We start from the raw sequence: 19,246 nt of genomic DNA on the forward strand, positions 1-19,246 counted from the left end.
ATGCACTGTCTCAGTCGCAGACTACCTGGACAGTACTCCTATGGGACTACCTCCTGTGTGGTAGATTTACCAGCCCAGCAGATCTCCCCTACATCACCAAACTGCATTTTCAGCAGTTACAAAAATAATGGTTGCACTGTGTCTGCTGAGCACATAATTCCCTTGCATCAAAACTGCGCTTTTAGCAGTTACGAAAATAATGGCTGCGCCGTCTCTGCTGAGCACATATGGGGTGAGATAGAACATGGAACACCCCGAGAATGGCTGCATTTATTTTCTTCATGTGCACCAAAGAAAAGAATTTGAAGGCAGCGCTGTTATGCTCCCAGCTTAAAACTTCCCACTGAAAAAGAAAATGTTCTGCGTTTAAAATGACTTTGCACTGGGGCTATTTCCATCTTTTCAACATTACACAGTTTGGTTACAGTGAAACACATTCATGCCCATCTATCTTCAGGATGAACACCATCACAGGAGGCCCATTCCTCCCTGAAAGGCATTGTGTGTCAAGTGAAATCTGTGAAAGAGCAGAGAAATTTGTTTCAGTCTGTTCAGCAAGTGTTTATTCTTGCAACAAAGTAACACAGTCAAAACTATCTCCCTTTGCATATGTTAGTTGTAAAGAAACCTTGTTTTGAACAAATTTCCTGTCTATTAGAAATTGGCCAGAGCTATGGAAATGTTCAGAATAAAGATGCGAGGAAAATCGCATTTGTAAATGACGAGGGAAAGTAAAATGAGCCTGTGTTGAACTGCTCTTCAAAGCAGTGAGTTGATATTGTACAAGCTCAATGGAAATAATACTGTAACATGCCCTGAAACAAAACTAAATATGTCGGGAAGAAAATCTGCCAAAATATAAGTAAATGGCACTCTGCGTAGTTTATTTGTTCCCACAAAAAGAACATCAACATCATGGCTAGGCCCAGAAATTGCTGTCAAACCAGTATTTGCAAAGGCAGGCACTTCTAATGTGCCAGCAGCCCCATGACAAAGGAAGTTCCTTTACACATGAAAGGCCCAGAGGTGTGAAAAGTGGCACCTTCATCAGACTGAGCAGCATTGCTGCAGCATGGGACAATGGACAGCCCTGTCACTGAAGTGTGAATTCCTCTGACACCTCTACTCAGCTTCAACTGCCTAGGATCAAATTAGAATCCATGGCAACTTCTGGGCAAATCTGACATTTGCGGGGGGTTGGGAAGACTGCCCACTTTTGAGAACAAAGCCGGCCCATGAGAATCAAAAGACATTTTGCATTAAAACATTTCGGTGATATGAAAACGCAGTAATGTGAGATTTTGACAGCTTGAATGTAAATTTTACGTCATTAAAATAAGACGATGTGGCTCTTTCTAGCATGTGGGGTGCGCAAACGGCAGTAGAGTGACATTTCTGGAAAAAGCATACATGACACGATTATGGAAGTTAAATGCAAATATGTCCTACATTGATAAGCTTCAGTGTACGCATTTGTAGATTTTTAGGGGAGATATTTGCCATAGAAATTGTGAAAGATTGCCAGAAGGACTAAACAGCATCATACAAGCTTGGAGTTTTGAATAGTATGCTCCATGTGAAATATGTTATTTGCCTATCTAATTTTTATAAGGGTGACGTTTATAAATATGAGGGATTTGTTTCATAACTGGTTTTGGCAAAAGTAACTGTGGTATACCAAATCACCTAATTAAAACACACACACTAAAACTGAGTCACTTCCTTCTGTCCAATCTGCTTACAGGGAGGCAGCGGCCACCTCAGGTGGACCTATCCGATCTTAGAGGTATGTCCAGCTTAGTCCTGCCCACATAGTAAAAATCCTCTGATGTCATGCAGCCTATATAAGGAGGAGACATTCAAAATTAACGACATTGAAAAAAAATCCAACATTCAAAAAATCCAACCCGCAAAATCCAGAGATCCAGACATTTAACATTCACCCTGCAAGATTCCAGACTCCAGAGCAAGGCCAGAACCTCTTATCCTGGCAGAGCCTCCTACAACAGGCAGAACCATCTATCCAGAATTAAAAACCCTACTAAAATCCCCAAAATTCTGAGGGCAAGGGGGAAAGGCTGCTGATACCTTTGGAAAAGTCCAGTGACCACACATTGCCCAGATGTTGTACCCCGCTGTCCACATTGACCAGACTAGGCCCAGCTGTCCCCTTCCAGGAGAGCTCGGAGCTGCGCAGTGACCAGATTTTGCCTCGCTGTACACAGACCCGGTTGCCTGTCAAAACTACCCCATTCAAGTGCTTTTTGTAAGTATCACCCTTCCCCAGTAACCAAAAAACTGCATCCAGTGCTTTGATACCTTGTATTATGTCCAATCCCATAGAAATCCTATAAATACCCTAGTAAATTCTTAAATTGTCAGAATCCTCTGTGTATCCTGTCTTTAGGAAAATCCATATTAATCTCCATGGGTTAGCGCCATTCTTTCCAAATCATTTCAGTCCGTTGTATAAGTCTATACTACTATTTGGAATTAATTAATTCCCCATATAAAGAGGCACACAGCGTGACTGGGTTAAAATTGCAAATTAATCTTTTCGCTGGCAGTTTTCTTCATTGATAATATTGCTACTTAAATATAGTCTCAGTAGAACTTGTCATTTTCCTCTTAAAACCGATTTTGCCCAGGTAACTGCTTTCATTATAAAGTCCGATTTTCTCTCCCTATCAAGAATCCCATACTGTCACCCATCCAGAGTCATCCTTTCACTGTAGTATCATACCTGTTATGTGCCTTTGTTTGTTTGTTTAATCATTTGGTATGCGCTCCAGACCCGAAGGTATCAGGGTGCAGCAATTAAGGATATGCAAGGATTAGGTACAAAGGTTACAGAGTGTAAGCAGGAATAGTACGGATACAGGAAATAGATAAATCAATGAGTACAACACGGAGAATATATGCAATAAATGGATACAGTACATAAGTCTAGAGCATACAAGTACAGTATGGGCATGGTACAGGAATGTAAGTCAAACATGAGCAGGTCTCTGTTCTCCTATGAAATCTATTCGTGAGGTTGCTAGTGGCCGCATTGTTCAGTGCTTTGTAGGTAATGGATGCAGTTTTTAGCTGGATTTTGTTGTGAGTTGAGAGCCAATTCTTTTGGCGTCTAATCACGGATATATGTGATCTTTTAGGCACACCAAGTGCCGCTCTCAGGGCATTGTTTTGGAGGATTTGTATCCTCTGGATGGTTGATTTATTGGCGCCGATGCACAGGGCATTACAATAGTCTAACCTTGAGAGTATAAGGGCTCTGGCCAGGATAATACAGTTGTCATCAGAGAGAAAGGGTTTGCCAGTTCTGATGAGCTTACAAGAGTAGGCAGTGGCAGAGGCCATTGATTTCACTTGTTTGACGAAGGAAAGAGAGGGATCAAGGTAAATCTCAAGGGTCTTTACCTCCTTGGCCACCTTGATGAGGTTACTGTCGATTAAGAAGGATGAGTACTCCTGGCCTAATTTCTTGAAGTTGGTCAGTGCACCCAGGATGATAAGCTCAGTTTATCATCATTCAGGCAGAGACCGTGGGTCGCCATCCATGCCTTGATGATGAGATACACTATTCACCAAGGCCAAATCCTTAACGTAATCCCCGGAAAGTGGGAGGAGAATCGGAGTATCATCTGCATGCTTAGTGTAGGTGATACCAAGATGGTCCAGATCATCGAAAAGGGGCTTGTTGAATATATTGTATAATGTAAGGGAGACACACGAGCCATTGGGTACTCCACACATGATGGGCATAGGGTCTGCTGCTGCAGAGGGGGAGAAGACCCTCATAGTCCTGTCGCTCAAGAAAGTCTCAATCCATAGTATGGCCTCTTTAGAAAAGTGGGCGGCTGAGTCTAGGTGGCTGCATAGACCTTGTGGTCCACGAGGTGAAATGCAGCCGACAGATCAAGCAGCAGGAGGAGGGCTGTTTTCCCTTTGTCTCTTAACTCATTGACTTGGATCTTTAGGTCGATGAGGACGGTCTCAGTTCCGTGTCGGGGGTGGTGGAAGCCTGATTGTTGCACTCTTAAGAGTTTGTGGAGTTCCAAATATTTTTGGATTTGAAGGTAGGCAACCTTGTCAAGTCACTTTAGCAGAAAGGGTACTGTTGTAATAGGACGGTAGTTGGTAGGTATGAGTGGATCGAAGGTTTGCTTTTTTAGCAGTGGGAGCACTCAAGATTGTTTGAGGTTGGTGGGTATAATGCTGGAAGCAAATGAGGCATTGATAAGTTTGGAAATGAAAGGGGCAAGATCTCTTGCAGCATCTTTTATAAGCTGGACCGGCCAGAGGTCGCCCTGGCAGTTAGAAAGCTTGAGAGAGAGAATAACTTTTTCTACCTCAACGGTAGAGGTTTTGGTGAAGTTGAATCGGGCAAGGGAGTCGGGTAGTGAGTCCTTAAGGTGGAGATCGGGAGTTGTGTTATTACGATGAGATCAGGGATTGAGGGAGCCTTTTGTTAATGCTATTTTGTTTTGAAGGGTGGTTACTTTGTTAGAGAGTGCCTGTTGTATATCTGAGCACCAGCTTTTATCTTTAGTACAGATGTCAGGAGCAGGGAGTGGAGACTCTAGTTCCTTAAGGATGATAAGTAATTCCTTCATACTTGAGTTGGCGTTGGAGATACGTTTATTGTAGGAATTCTGTTTGGCTAGGCAGATTTCCTTTTTGTTTTGGGGTGAAATTTACTTTAGTTTGGTTCTGTTAACTTCTGACGGGAGTAATCTCCAAGAGGTTTCACATCTCCTTTTTACTTGTCTTAGGTCCTTTAACTGTGGTGTGCACCACTTGTTCAAGTTAGTTTTGGGCTTGCTAGGTCTGAGTTTCATAGGGGCAATAATGTCAAGTGAAGCTTGCATAATTTTATTATACACGTTGACGAGTGTGGCTGGATTTAAGTTGTCAGCAAGCGAGTTGAGGGTGGGGAGGATGGCGGGATCACTTTGTCTGCTGTGATGCTCTTTTTGTTTCATGTAAGGCAGGGTGGGGATGTAGGCGTACCTAGTGGGAGTGGTCTTGTGGTTGAGAGTGCAAAGGACAGGAGGAAGTGGCCCATCCAGATTTGTGGAGCGATGGCCGTGATGTTGGTGGTGCAGTTGTAGTCTGCCACCCAGTCAAGGGTTCTCCCTTTGTTATGAGTGGGTTCACTAACTTTTTGGGATAGGCCAAGTTCGGACAGAATGTTGGAGGTGGCTGTGGCATATTTATCTAGTGGGTCATTAAAGCCCAGCTTAAAGTCACCTAACAGAAGTATTTGAGAAGTAGTTTTGAGATTATTGGAGAGTAAGTTGTTGATGCCCTCCTCAAACGTCCCGATTGGGCCAGGAGGTCTATAGATTAAGTGAGTAGTAAGAGTCTGGGAGTTGGCTAGTGCAAGTTTGGCTGTGAGGATTTCGCAAGATTGGGAGATTTGGGAGGGAGAGAGTCTCATGGATAGACTGGATTTTGAGATAATGGCGATACCTCCACCTCGTGCCTTTTCTCTGTCCTGTCTAAGTATTGTGTAACCGTTAGGGACTTCTAGCAATAGCATGGGTCCTGCCACTTCGTGTAGCCATGACTCGGTGATGGTGAGAAAATCCAGGTTGTCTGTCAATATCAGGTCAGAAGTGTCTGTGGCGTGGGCAACTAGGGACCTAGCATTTATTAGAGCTCCTTTGAGGGGGTGTGAGACTGTAGAGGCCATAGCATAGGTAGAGGTGGTAGCTGCGTCTACTTTCTTAGGTATGGACGCCTTATGGAGCTTCTTAGCATGATGGCATGGGCTGGTAATGATGGGGTTATCGCTAATGGCCTTCTGGCTATTAGGAAGGTTGGTTTTCTTATTTGCCATGGACATAGATCTGGGGAGGGGTTCGAAAAATTTAGTTAATCTAGATCAGAGTCTGGAATTCCTGGAGATACAAGGATTACTTGGAAGTGTGCCAAATGTGGAGTGTCTGACTTGTCCAATGGAAAGTGAGCCAGTCGACATTTTGGTCAGGCTTAAAGGGGCTCGTGCGTCAGGTAGAGAATATTCAGCTAGACACGTTAGGAGGTTGAGTATGAATAGTATGCTAAAGGTGCAAGGGTTGTGCACAGTAGTAATCATATTATGATGAGGATTTCAGTTGTGGTAATATTGGCAACCAGTACAAGTTGGGATAGTAAGCAAAGTAGGCCGGAGCACTTAGCGTAGTAGTCTAATCCAGCATTTGCTTGGATGTGGAATCTGTACCTTAGCATTTAAACCGATTTCCAATTGTTAATCCCATTTCTGAAGTTGTTTGTCTATTTTAAACCTGTAAAACCAAGAAATTGCAATGCTGACATGTGCGATTTTGCTGCACTATTTTTCCTTCCCAAAGTCGATTTTCTAAAATGTATGCCCGTTGTGTAGTAATTTGCCTTGCAGCTTGTCAGTTTTCTTGTTTCTTTAGTACAGCCACACACATTCTTCTCTTATCCGTTCAACTGCACATGTAAAATAACCATTCAGTAATTCCCAGTGCCATTTTGCTCATTTTTCAAGGAAGCTCAATCCGATTTTTGCCTCCTATTCAGGGATGGTAGGTTGGATTTTTCAATCTGATTTTTGCATAGTAAACCTGACTCCTTGCTACTCCTCTCCACCCACACAAAATATGGTTAACCGGGGTGTGAGGGAGTGTTGCAGGGGGAATGCCTAACTGTGGTGCTATTTGAAAATACTATCCGAAAAGTAATCTTGCTTTCATTCAATTCTGCATTGATGTGTCTAATGTTAGAAAGTAAATTAATTGTACCCCATCATTTTGCTGTGTAAATTATCACCCATTTGGGGATTGCTATCCGATATTAAGTCTGTTTGAATTTCATTTGAATTTAAAAATAAATAGATATTCAATTTTTACACACCGGCCTGGTTCATGGTCCATTGCGACAAAGGGGGCATGTTAAGGGGGGTGTGAGACGGGTTGGCTGCCTTCTCAAAGCTGAACCCAAATTCATAAATTCAAAAGAGTTTTTATTGTGCGCCACATCCCTTACCATTGAAGAGAGCCCTGGTCTGGAGCATGCCGTGTCTTTAAATTCCGCTACACTCCATGCGCCTCCTCACAACATCCAACCACTGCAATGCTTTCAGAAAGGTTGTTCCTTACTTAGCAAGTAGTAGGCTGTCTTCCTCCACCTCATCTTCCTCAACCAATTCTGTAACCACACAGCCTACTTCTGTGGGACGGAAACTCCCACCAGCTACCTTGCAAGCGATAAAAGAGACTGTTGATCCATATCTTTTCGATGACAACAGTACTCTGTATTTACTGCAACCCACCAGTCTGCAGGGGGGAGCAATTTTGAAGTGTTTTTGAAGCTGTAATCAAGGAGCATGAGAAACACTGTCCTACCTTAGATGTAACACATGGTCAACATCTTCCCCTTTCCACCTGTCCCTTCATATTTGTGGTTGGTGCCTCTTCACTCATTTCCATGCCCACCTTACTTTCTGACCTCTCCTGCAAAAAAAAAAAGAACAAAAAGAACAAATAAAAAAAACACCAAAAAAGGTTCCTTAAGGAACCACCTTTCACAGTTCAAAAATAGAACAAAAAAATCATCTACTTTACATTTCTTAGTAAACTAGTTAGACTCAATAAGATTCTCCAACATTCCCATTAGCATTTTCTGTTATGCTAATGGGAATAATGGACAATTGTATACAATAAGGACCATAATCGATGGACCTTTATAACTATCTGTGGTTTCCAAAGTCCCCTTTCCAGGCCATGAATCATTAAACGACCCAGATGGCACGTGCACACCATTGCACAGGGCATCCCTTCTACCCTTTTTAAATGTTATATTTGTAACACTCACTCAATGTCTGCTTTCAAACAGTCACACATCCATCCACCAATCACTTCCAAAAACTGTACATACAACACTATGACCATATTAAGCTTCCACACACCAACTGCCACTTAACAACCTTCTACAAATCTTTTGCATCTGCATTTCCCTTAATTATACAAAGAAATTGTACAAAGTGCTGCTATAAATGCACATATGCATTGTGCAGTGAGAGAACTGCATAAATAGAAGGGGCAGTATGGATGGGCAAGTGCTGATGAGAACCCAGGAGGGAAATGACAAAGGATGTCAAGGTGGCACACGACTGGATAACTACTGGAGCAGAGGAGTCCCAAGAGTGGGATGCATCTTAACCGCAACATCCCTTTAACACATTGTTTTCTGTCAATTTAGTAGGTTTTTATAAGTGAAAATGTTTCATGGTGTTACATCACTGTGCATAAGTTATTAATAATTCCTCTTTTCACATATATGAAAGAACTATAAACCTCTTTTAAGAAACATATATTTTTGCAACACATACTTATGTATGTCGCTATCAGCAGCGCATGCTGGGGATGCAAATGTTTGTTCAATTGACTATGGCATAAGGCTCAACCATGACCCCAGCCCAACCAAACCAAACCACCCCTATTATTCACTGCACCTACCCTGCATCCTACCTCAGTGTCCACTATAGCCTAATAATGTAACCAATGGCCAGTGCTCATGGCTTGCAGTCATAGCCAGTCTCCAAAGGCAGTGTCCAAATCCATTGGCCATGGGGTTTGGCCATGCCGCATTCTCCAATAAGCAAATCAGAGTATAATTTTTTTTTTAAATAACACTGTTTGTTGGATTTTATAGCAAAAACAATATAAACATGAACATGAACAAGCAGCAAGGTTCAGAAGATGTGCAATACGTATTATCAATCGTGAACGTTTCTTAATAGCACCAAAATCCTCAGCGCCGGGGCTGGGAGGGGGATTCCCCCTCAGCGAGGGTCACTGAGTTCATTTGGGAAGTTTGTTAGAGATCCGGGGTGGGCTTAACAATTGTCCACCCATTTACCCCAGATTTTCTGAAATTTTTTGGGGCAACCTCTCGCTTTGTAGATGTGTCGTTCAATGGATGCACATCTGCTTACCTTGTTGGACCATCGGTTTATGCACAATGTCTCTGCAGAGCCCCATGTAGCAGCAGTCAATCGCTTCCCTGCCCCCAGTGTCACTGCTAGGAACGATTTTTCATGTTTGGTAAAATCCATCTCTCCCCAAATACCCAGTAATATTAATTTCAGGTCTCTTGGAACCGGGGACCCCAATGTCCTTGAGACCCTGCCGATGCATTCCTCCGAGAAGGTCTGTAATACGTCACAGTCCCAGATCATGTGGAAAAAGGTGCCTTCTCTTCTTTTGCATCATAGACATTCCCCTTCATCCGTCCCACCCCATTTAGCCAACATCGTTCGGGAGTAGTATGACTGGTGTAGAATTCTAAGCTGTATCAGCCGTAGCACAGCGTCAATACCTATGTCCTGGGAAACATCAATGCATCGACCCATTCATCCGCTTCAAGCTTGCCCAGGTCCCATTTTTCGTTCAATCTAGTGAGTTCCGTGGTACCAAAGGGGATAAGGGCCTAGTAAAGCATGGAGGTAACCTTGGAAGGGATGCGGTCCGGGAGAACATTAGTCTCTAGGGGGGAGCAGGTAGGTATATCAGCTAGGTTCGGGAATTGGGCATTCATGGCGTGAGTGAGTTGTATGTGTCTAAAGCGGTCCAAGCCATATTTCCCCTTCAGAGTCGCAAAATCCAGAAGGCGCCTCTCTTGGACTATGTTTGCTAATGTGCATATGTTGTGCTTCGCCCAATTCCCAAAGTATCCCATTCTTCGTATTTCAGGGAGGTATGCGTTATGCCATAGGGGCTGACTCAGCGTTGGTTTTGCTTCCCATCCAATGTGCCGGTGTGCCTCCCCAAATAAGGCGGATATGGAGCGTCATTCTTGGTAATCCCGACACACTCATCGTCTGCGTATAGAGTCTAGAGGGGGGAGATGGAGTTCGTAACGCCCAATTCTGTGCGGATGTGCGGGAGTGTAGGGCCACTGTGTAACCAATCATTCACCACTCCCGTTTGCGAGGCCCAGTAGTAGGTGTGAATGTTTGGCAGTTCTATACCGTCCTCCCACACCAAGCGTTGCAGCTTCTTAAGAGCAATTCTGGGTTGGCCCCCCACCCCCAAAGCAGTGTCCGTAGGGTCCTGTCAATTGTTACAAAGGTTTTGAGGGGGATGGGGAGTGGAGCATTCTGTAGGATGTATAAAAGTCTTGGAAGCGTCATCATTTTAAACATCGCCGCCCTGCCCAATAAAGATAGTGGGAGGTACTGCCAGTGGGAGACATCCTTTGAAAATCTATCTACCACTGGTTGTAGGTTGAGCCGGAGGAAATCGTCCAGAGTTGGACTAATACGTATACCTAAATAATTGAAGCCCAGGATTGAAACGGCATATGGACAAGGTTTGGGGATTGCAGCGTCTGCCCCCTGGATCAGGAAGTACACTGTTTTCTGTTTGTTCACCCAGAGGCTCCCAAAGTTCTGGTATTCCTGAAGGCTTTCGGACCGAATCGGGCAGGAGACCACAGGGTTGCTGAGGTAGATGAGGAGATCGCCCGCGTATATCGAGACTCGATCCCCCCCCCTTCCCGGTCAGGTGAATCCAGACCAATTCTCATCTGTTCTAAGTCTAATCGCCAGTGGTTCAATAGCAAGAAGGAAAAATAGGGGCGAGAAGGGGCAGCCCTGTCTGGTTTCACGACCCAGCGGGAACATTCTAGATGATCTACCATTTACTTTCATGGTTGCTTCAGGAGAGTCATAGAAAAGTTTAACCCAAGATGTGAAGCCATGCCCGAAATTCATCCATCTCATGATTTCCCATAGGGCATCCCACCCCACTGAGTCGAACGCCTTTTCTAAATCTACAGCTAGAAGGGCCAGCAGATATGGGATCTTAGGTCAATAAATGAGTACCAACACAGGTTGGGTAATATTGTATGCATATTTGTTTTATATAAAAAAAGAGCTTAAGCGTAAGTGCTATACAATAACATATTATCATTTGGCCTTGGACGTCTGCTTGCATTCACAGAAATTTGACAATATGGATCTATTCACACAGATATTAATGATACATAACGTGATACATTCTTGTATGAAATGTATATCACATTAGTGAAATCATGACCATATTTTTCGTAGTGAACTTAGGAACAATGCTATTTGATGCCACTTCCTGTTTTGTCAAGGGGTGAAAGGTTGTGTTTCATCGCTTCCCGGGATGTCACTTTGGTGTGGGGTCAAAGGACATCACTTCTGGAGATCTCATCAAAGGGCAAGGGTCATGAGGTGAGGGGTGGGCCACTCTTTTTAAGGCGAGGGGTGGGACACTTTTTTTTGGGTGTCCGGCCCGATTACTTGTCCTAGTCTGACCCTGGCTATACCTCAGTCACCAAAGGTATAAGACTATTTTTTGTACCTACATTATGGCACTTTTCAAGAAATAAAACAGAGACATTTGCAAAACCATGCTTTCAGGTCCTTGCCAATGCTCCTTGCACGAGTTTGCTGCAAATCTGCCCACATTTTATTTTTTGAAAAGTGTCAAAATGTACATACATAAAATAGTCTTATAACTTAACCTCCACTTGAGACAATCCATTCAGACTTTGCACAAACATACAATTTTGGGTCTATAATCTTTCTGAAAACTCTTGACCACATTCGTCAAACGGCAACAAAGTTATAAGCCATCTAGGAATGTTGAGACCCCCCTCTAATTTTGCCCCCACTTGACAAAATCCCACCACACTTCACAAAAACATTAATATCTAGGTCTAAAATCTTTTTCCAAACCTCTGCGCAGATTCGACAAATGGCACCACATTTATAAGCCTTTACAATGTTTTGGGACCCCTTCTAATTATGTTCCCTCTTGGCAAAAAAACACCACACTTTGCAGAACCATTCAGAGTGAGGTCTAGAATGAAATTTCAAAAGTTCACGCAGTTTCATTGAGTGGTGCCAAAGTAATAAGCCATCCAAAAAACTGCTTTTCACCAACCCTCTAATGCAGAAATAGGTATAGATGACCCTGAGCAACTCGGACTGTTCGCGGACATCAGAGTTGAAAAAATGTCTGTTTTGGGGTTTTTTAAGGGCATATCCCATCCCATCATCATCACCCCTCACATCCCCAGAGATTGTTTCATTAGTTTGACAAGTGCAATGTTGTGTTTTTTAATATGTTTTCACTGCAGTGTTCGTGGACAACGGCGGCTCTCCGCGAATCCAACATGGCATGTGTTTGCAAAAATCTGACGCACCTCACGCTTTTCACCATCCAATCAGGGGGCTCATCTGATGTCTGCGGACATCACACTTCCCTCTGGACTAATTGAAGGCCGTCCGTTGACCAAACAGGGAAGTGGGTCTGCGGACCAAATCCGGCCTTTTTTAAAAAACTACTGGACGATTTACACCTAATTTACAAAAGCACGCTTTTGGGATCAAGTCGCCGGTCTCCTGCCGCAAATTTGCTGGAAATCAACCCAACAATTCTTTTTCCGTTGCGTCTATGGGAAAAACCACAAATGTTGGGAACCACCTATAACCTTGCCCTCCCCTGCACGAATCTGCACCAAACTTTGCAGAAACAATTTGACGGGGCCATACACCTTTTTTTGCATGGTTTTGTTAGGATTCGTCCAGGGGGCTGAGGTTATAAATGCTCTTCCTATGGGTTGAGCAACTTAACCATAACTACAGGGCCGTTACTGGAGGCCCTGTGATATATATATTACACGGCCACGTTAGTGGCCGTGTAGTGATGGTTAATTTGCTGTTTCCATAGGAAGAACACTTTTTGGGCGGCTTATAACTTTACTCCCCCTGGACGAATCCTCACCAAACTTTGCAAAAATAAGTATATGGACCACTCTGAATTTTTTTGCAAAGTTTGGAGATGTTTGGTCCAGGGGGTCAAAAGTTATAGGCGGGGTTCCTAAAAGATATTTTTTTCCATAGACTAAATGGGGGAAAAACTTTGTGCACGGCTACAGTTCAAACCGCTGCACGTAATTTCACCAAATTTGCGGCAGGGGTAGCGGCTTGGTCCCGAAAGCTTGCTTTTGTAAATTTGGTGACCTTCTGTGCAGTACTTTTCTTTGAAACGATCAAAAAGTAGGTCTGAAGAAATTAGTGATATCTATGTCCGCTTTGCGGTCACACTTCCCTGTTCGGTCCACGAACAAGATACCGATTGGCTAAGGGGCTGGCGTCATGACCGCGGACACGCAACGTCTCTGCCCATTGGCTGCTGCGAGACGTGTTCTGCGTCAGATTGTTTGGATGCGCCCGACATCTTGGATCCGCCGAAAGCGGAGCAACAACCAGCGTACACATGCACTATTTATAAAACTCTTTTGCTTTGTCACAGAGCGTTGGGAAAGGTTCAGACAGAAAGACATGGGTGATCAATGCATTTGTTCTGGGGGTCGGTCTTCATGATGTACTTTCTATGGACACCTTGTACACACAGAAAATGTGGGGTGTAATAACGATAGCACTTCAGTCCATGCAGTGGACAGGAAACCTTTAACTGTTGAAAACACACGCATAGTGGTAGCCAACATTGAAATTGACAACATACCGTGATTGCATTACTTTTTCCGATGTCTATTATTATATTCATTAGTACGCCGCCATGGGTGTCACATGCTACAGTGGTTGTGGTCAGGGCCTAGAGTCTTGGATGAATGGCCGTTGGCCGAAGGCCGAAAGCCTTCCTTCCAAGACCGTAGACCCTGGCCACAACCACCACAGCATGTCACACCAATGGATACACCCGTAGTATTGCGTTTCGATTGGCAAATTGTGGGGAGTGCGTACAAGACCAAAGTTATAAGTGCTAGACATGGAAGCCACTGCACACACATCCCATGTAAGATCTATGGACATCCATCTAGGAGTGAAGCCTCTGGCCAGAAGCACTGAAGGATACCACACCTATAGAAAAACCCCCACTACCACACATCACTGAGGTGGTTGTGGAGAGACCCTGCACTCTTGGGTTCATGGCCAAAGGCCATGCACCCAATAACCCAGTTATAATCTCTTTATGATGCATTTCCTATGGCCACCTTGTACGCACAGAAAATGAGGGGTCCAATAAGGGCACTACTTCAGTCCGTCCAGTGCACAGGGAACTTGTAACTGTTGTGAGGACCCGCATAGTGGCAGCAAACATTAAAATTGACAACATGCCGTTATTGCATTACTTTTTCCTACGGCTATTATTATATTTTTCAGTACGCTGCCATGGGTGCCACATGCTACAGTGGTTGTGGCCAGGGCCTAGAGTCTTGGATGCATGGCCGTCGGCCGAAGGCCTAAGGCCTTACTTCCAAAACTCTAGGCTCTGGCCACAAATTCTTCAGCATGTCACACCCATGGATACCCTCTTAGTAATGCCTTTCGATTGCCTGGTTGTGGCGAGTGTGTGCACTCTTGGGTGCAAGGCTGAAGGCCATGCCCCCAACAACAAAGCTATAACCTTTTCACTTACAAGCCCACATGGGTTTCATGTAGTGCGGTGGTTGTGGACAAGATGTGTAATTTTGAGTGCATGGTTGCAGGCTGTATGCCATACACCCAAGCATGCATCCAACAGGAAACTGGTAAGCACTGGAGTTTTAAGCCACTTCACGACCATATATTGAAATGTATGGCAATACACCTAAAATTTTAGACCCTGCCCACAAACAGTGCAGCATTTCAGACCTACACAGACATCCCTAGTATTGAACATCAGTCAGGTGGCTGTGGGGAGAGCCTGCAGTCATGAGTGCATGGCCACAGGCCATGCACCCAACAGCACAGTTTATGTAGTGTACTTACAAGGTACAGTGGGTACTATATGGTGTGTTAGTGCATCACTCTGTCGGCTATGGGGAGGGGCTGCAATCATGGGTGCATGGCCAAAGGCCATGCCCCCAAAAGTACATTTGTTCGTAGTGTAGTTATATGCCAGAATGAATGTCATATGGTGTGGTAGTAGTGGCCAGGATGTAGAGTACTTGAGCTAAGTAATAAGCACTGCAGTTGTAAGTAACTATGCATTTCAAATACAGTATACCCATACATTCATAATGCTATGGCCTCAAACTCACCTATGTAGCAAGTGGCTACAAACTACAGCAGCATATCAGAGCTATTGGTACACTTGTACTATGCAACATCATTAAAATGGTTGTGGGGAGGGCGTAGCGTTTTGGGAGCATGGCTAAAGGCCATGCTCCCAACACCAAGTGTGTATATAATAAAATGACAAGGCACCATGGTTCCGATATGCTGTGGTGTTTCTGGCCAGGACCCAGACTCTTGACTGCATGCCCAAAGGCCATGCACCCAAGACTGAAGTCATAAGCAGTGGAGTTACAAGTCAATAGGGGTGTGGTGTAATGCGCTAGTTGTGTTGACGGCCTAGTGTCTTAGCTTCATGGCTGCAGACGATGGTCCGAAAAGTAAATTTATAAGTAGCTAATTTACAAGGACCATGGTTTTGATATGCAGCGATGGTTTTGGATAGGAACTATACTCCTTGTACCTTGGTCGAAAAGCGTAGGTGGTACATTACTCACTGAAGATGCAAGGGCCAGCCTACAGGCACTGCAGAATATTAGTACCATACATTGGACGTGTAGATTCCCATGTGTAGGAAATGACTGCCAATATACTTACTCCTTAATTTGTTCAGAATCCACATACAATTTTTAAGTGGCTATCGTACTTGGCGGAAGTATCCCTTTTTCCATTTCTGTGATAAAAGAAAAAGGTGTGTTAGTGTTTGCATTTTTTGAAAATGTACTACATTGCATAATAGACAGTTTACCTTTTTTTAGCCTCCTATTTCTTTTACAAACCAGTGTACTGTGCATTGCGCTCATTTTCTGTGTTTGCTTTTGTAATCCTTGGGTCTGGGAAAAAAAAATCCTTGTCGGATTTAAAAAAAACCTTTGTTTACTATGGTACTAACTACTTCCTTGTTTCCTTTGCGTGTTTCCTTCATCTTTCTGATCAATGTTATGTTTGTTGCCTTCCTGTCGATTTTTAACAACAGTTAGATACCTGTAGGAGTATTCTACCTGTGCATTTGTTTCCAACGATCTGTGATAATAATTTATTTTGTGTCATTCTTCCATCCTCTTGGGTAGTTAGATACCTGTGGACGTATTCTAACTGTTTGTAGTCTTTCACATAATTTGTTGACAATCTTGAAGTACACATTATTTCGTAAATTTTGGCTTTAAGAACATTAAATACGCATTTGTTAGATTAGCTGGCAATCTCTGCTTTAGAGTAATGGTGCTATCATTACATTTGAACCATCCACAATTCTTTTTAATGTATGCAGTGTAGTGACCTGCATTGGTTGTAGCTCCTGCATGGTAGATTATACCTACTGTTGTAAAGGTTTTCGTTCCAAGTGACACTTGACCGTGTGTGAATCCAGTCAGTTTGTAGTTGTTTTTGGTGCCATCTGCATTATAACGTAGAAGCATAAGTATTATGTAGGAACTATGTGATTGTATCAGTAAGGTGGAGCGATTGTCTGAATTGCAAATAGTACATAATCGCCCATGGTTTGCATTTTTTACAAGTTGCTGAAATGGAATGCTCTCACAATTTGGTATGGAAACATACACAAATCGCTCATTTGGGATTTCTTCCTGTATCACTTTGCTACAGAGAGTGCATGTATGTTTCCACATGTACGAAATTTGGAAGATTTCATTTACAGGTATGCTTTTGTTTTCCAATACTAAGAGTATGTACATTAGACATTCTTGTGGATCTTCTTATGAGTTCATAGTGAATCTCACCATTCCAGCACAGTTGTCCAATTGTTGCCTTACTCCATGAACACTGTATATGTTGTCAGGATTGCTTGTTGCATTTCTATGCAGCACTAACATTTGCAAACACAATTGGTCTGTACTGTGCATGTAAATATTATTAACAATTGGTGGCAATTGAAATAGAATATTCATTGCTACATTTGCATAGCAACTTACCCCACTTTCATTTGAAAATTTGAATGGCCTAGCAAGTTCTGTATCTGAGTGCATTTTCTGGTTTTTCTGTTGCTTCTTTGCCGACGTCCCTGGTTTACATTCCCTAATAGGTTGTTCTATGTTTGCGGTAATTGATGAAACTTTAGCTTCTTTTCTTTTCTTTGCGTAATTTGCTGTTGAATCTGTTGCATTTCTGTTTCATTTACTTTTCTTTTACCACGTTTTACTTTATCTGGAACAGGGTATTGTTTCAGATGAGGTGTAAAGTGTTTCCAGGAGTAACTGTGTGGAGTGCGCTGGTCCTAACAATTACACATGTGCTGTCTATTGGCCGCTGGTTTTAAACAAATGGGGTTCCCTTGAAAAGACACCCCCAAAGATAAACAGAAACTGAGGTGCAAACCTGCACCTAGACCAGATATATAACTTAACACAATTTATCGCAACATTTACTGCCCACACGTGATAGCCACGTGAAGCCCACAATTCATTGTCTGCGCATTTTCGACCAATGTAATGTGAATATATCACAAGAAAAACTGTCCATAGGCAGTGCCTACAGATCAAAGTCCACACATTTATGTTAGTGCTCAGATGTAAACTTTAGTAGGTTCAGCTGACACGTGTTTCGACCTGTGGGTCGTTCTCAAGACCAATGTAAGTAAAATAGCATCTTTAATCAGTATGCTCATAATGGTGAAAACCAATCCACGGGTCCCAATACCCTATTGATAGTCATCGAGCCCTCTACGCAGGTTCCTGGTGTCCGGATACCAGGAACTTACGTAGAGGGCTCGATGACGATTGGGACCCGTCGATTGAAACACGTGTCGGCTAAACCTACTAAAGTTCCATCCGAGCACTAACACAAATCTGTGGACTTTGTTTTTGGGACGAGGCTGAACCAACTAAATTGTTTATCTGAGCATTAACCCAAATGTGTGGACTTTGATCTGTAGGCACTGCCTATAGACAGTTTTTCTTGTGATATATTCACATTACATTGGTCGAAAGTGCACAGACGATGAACTGTGGACTTCACGTGGATATCACGTGTGGGCAGTAAATGTTGCGATAAATTGTGTTAAGTTATATATGTGGTCTAGGCGCAGGTTTGCACCTCAGTTTTTGTTTCAGATGAGGGGTGTACAGTGAACGCTATCTACTATATTCTAGAATGCATGGAATATCAACTTTACTTGAATCAAAGTTTATTAGCAATACACTGTCACGTGTACGTAAGCGTGATAATGCTATGTAGCTCATGCCTTCCTTAAACACTGTGTTTCCTATATCTATCAATGCTTTGTCTAGGGTAAGTCCTTGGGATTTATGAATGGTAACTGCATATGCAAGAGTTAGAAAAAATTGCTATCTACGTACATATATGTTTTTGAAGAGAAGGAATCGAGCAATTGAGCGCCCTATCCTTTTCACTTCTGAAACTTTATCAAAGCGAATATATACAAACTGAATGTTCCTATCACGTGGGTATGATTGAAAGCCAACAACTGTGCCCAGTGCTCCATTAACTAGCCCTTGCTCTACGTCAAGGTTACATTTAAGCATTATTCTACAATTTTAGGATAATTTCAATATTTTTTCCAAACCAGCAGTGTTGGAGATTACATTTTCTAAACTATTTAGTCTTGTTGTGGCTTGCTCACACATGGGTACTGTCATACCATGTACGTCTAGTTTGTCTGTGGCGCTAATTTCTATTATTGGTTGCATTTCTTTCTTTAACATTGTTTCATTGAATTTGAAACAGCTTGCAAGAGTTGGCATTAAGGCCATAGAATTGACATTTTTGTGCACCATTTGTTCCATAAAATCAGTTGTACATGCATTATCACCATAAAGTGCATGTACATGCCCGTTTTTCAATACAACTTGTGCTTCTTGCGATAATACACCAACTCTAATACTTTTTAAGATGTTGGCATAAGTGAGATCTGCAGCTTGCCGCATGTTCTCAGTTAATTCTCTGTATTGGAAATGTTGCCAAAGGTTAACATTACCTATGCTACCAACAGTTTTCTGGCAGAGTTTATGGCCTAAGGTTTTAAAAATCAGTTCACCTTTCACTGGTGTCAATTGTAGAAGATCTCCGAAAACGATAATGAGTTTCCCTGCGAAGAGTTCTTCGTTGTTATTTTTAAGTACTTATTGCAATCTGAGATGAATCAAAGCCAACATTAGGTTGTAGACCATGCTCACTTCATCTATTAGTAGCATTTTCATTTGTTTCAATACTCTGCGTAATTCCATTGCAGCTTCT

General features: G+C 42.9%; 1 long non-coding RNA gene across 1 annotated transcript in view; it reads right to left on the reverse strand.

Moving 5' to 3' along the window:
* Positions 1-19,246, reverse strand: part of LOC138504770 (uncharacterized) — a 145,666-nt gene that overhangs the window by 69,602 nt on the left and 56,818 nt on the right. The window contains exon 2 of the long non-coding RNA XR_011279959.1: positions 7,383-7,490. This is a non-coding gene — a long non-coding RNA (uncharacterized lncRNA). The remainder of the gene's footprint in view (positions 1-7,382; positions 7,491-19,246) is intronic.

Source organism: Ambystoma mexicanum, chromosome 11 (assembly GCF_040938575.1).
Source record: "Ambystoma mexicanum isolate Mex_15411 chromosome 11, UKY_AmexF1_1, whole genome shotgun sequence".
In the NCBI taxonomy this organism is placed as follows: Eukaryota; Metazoa; Chordata; class Amphibia; order Caudata; family Ambystomatidae; genus Ambystoma; species Ambystoma mexicanum.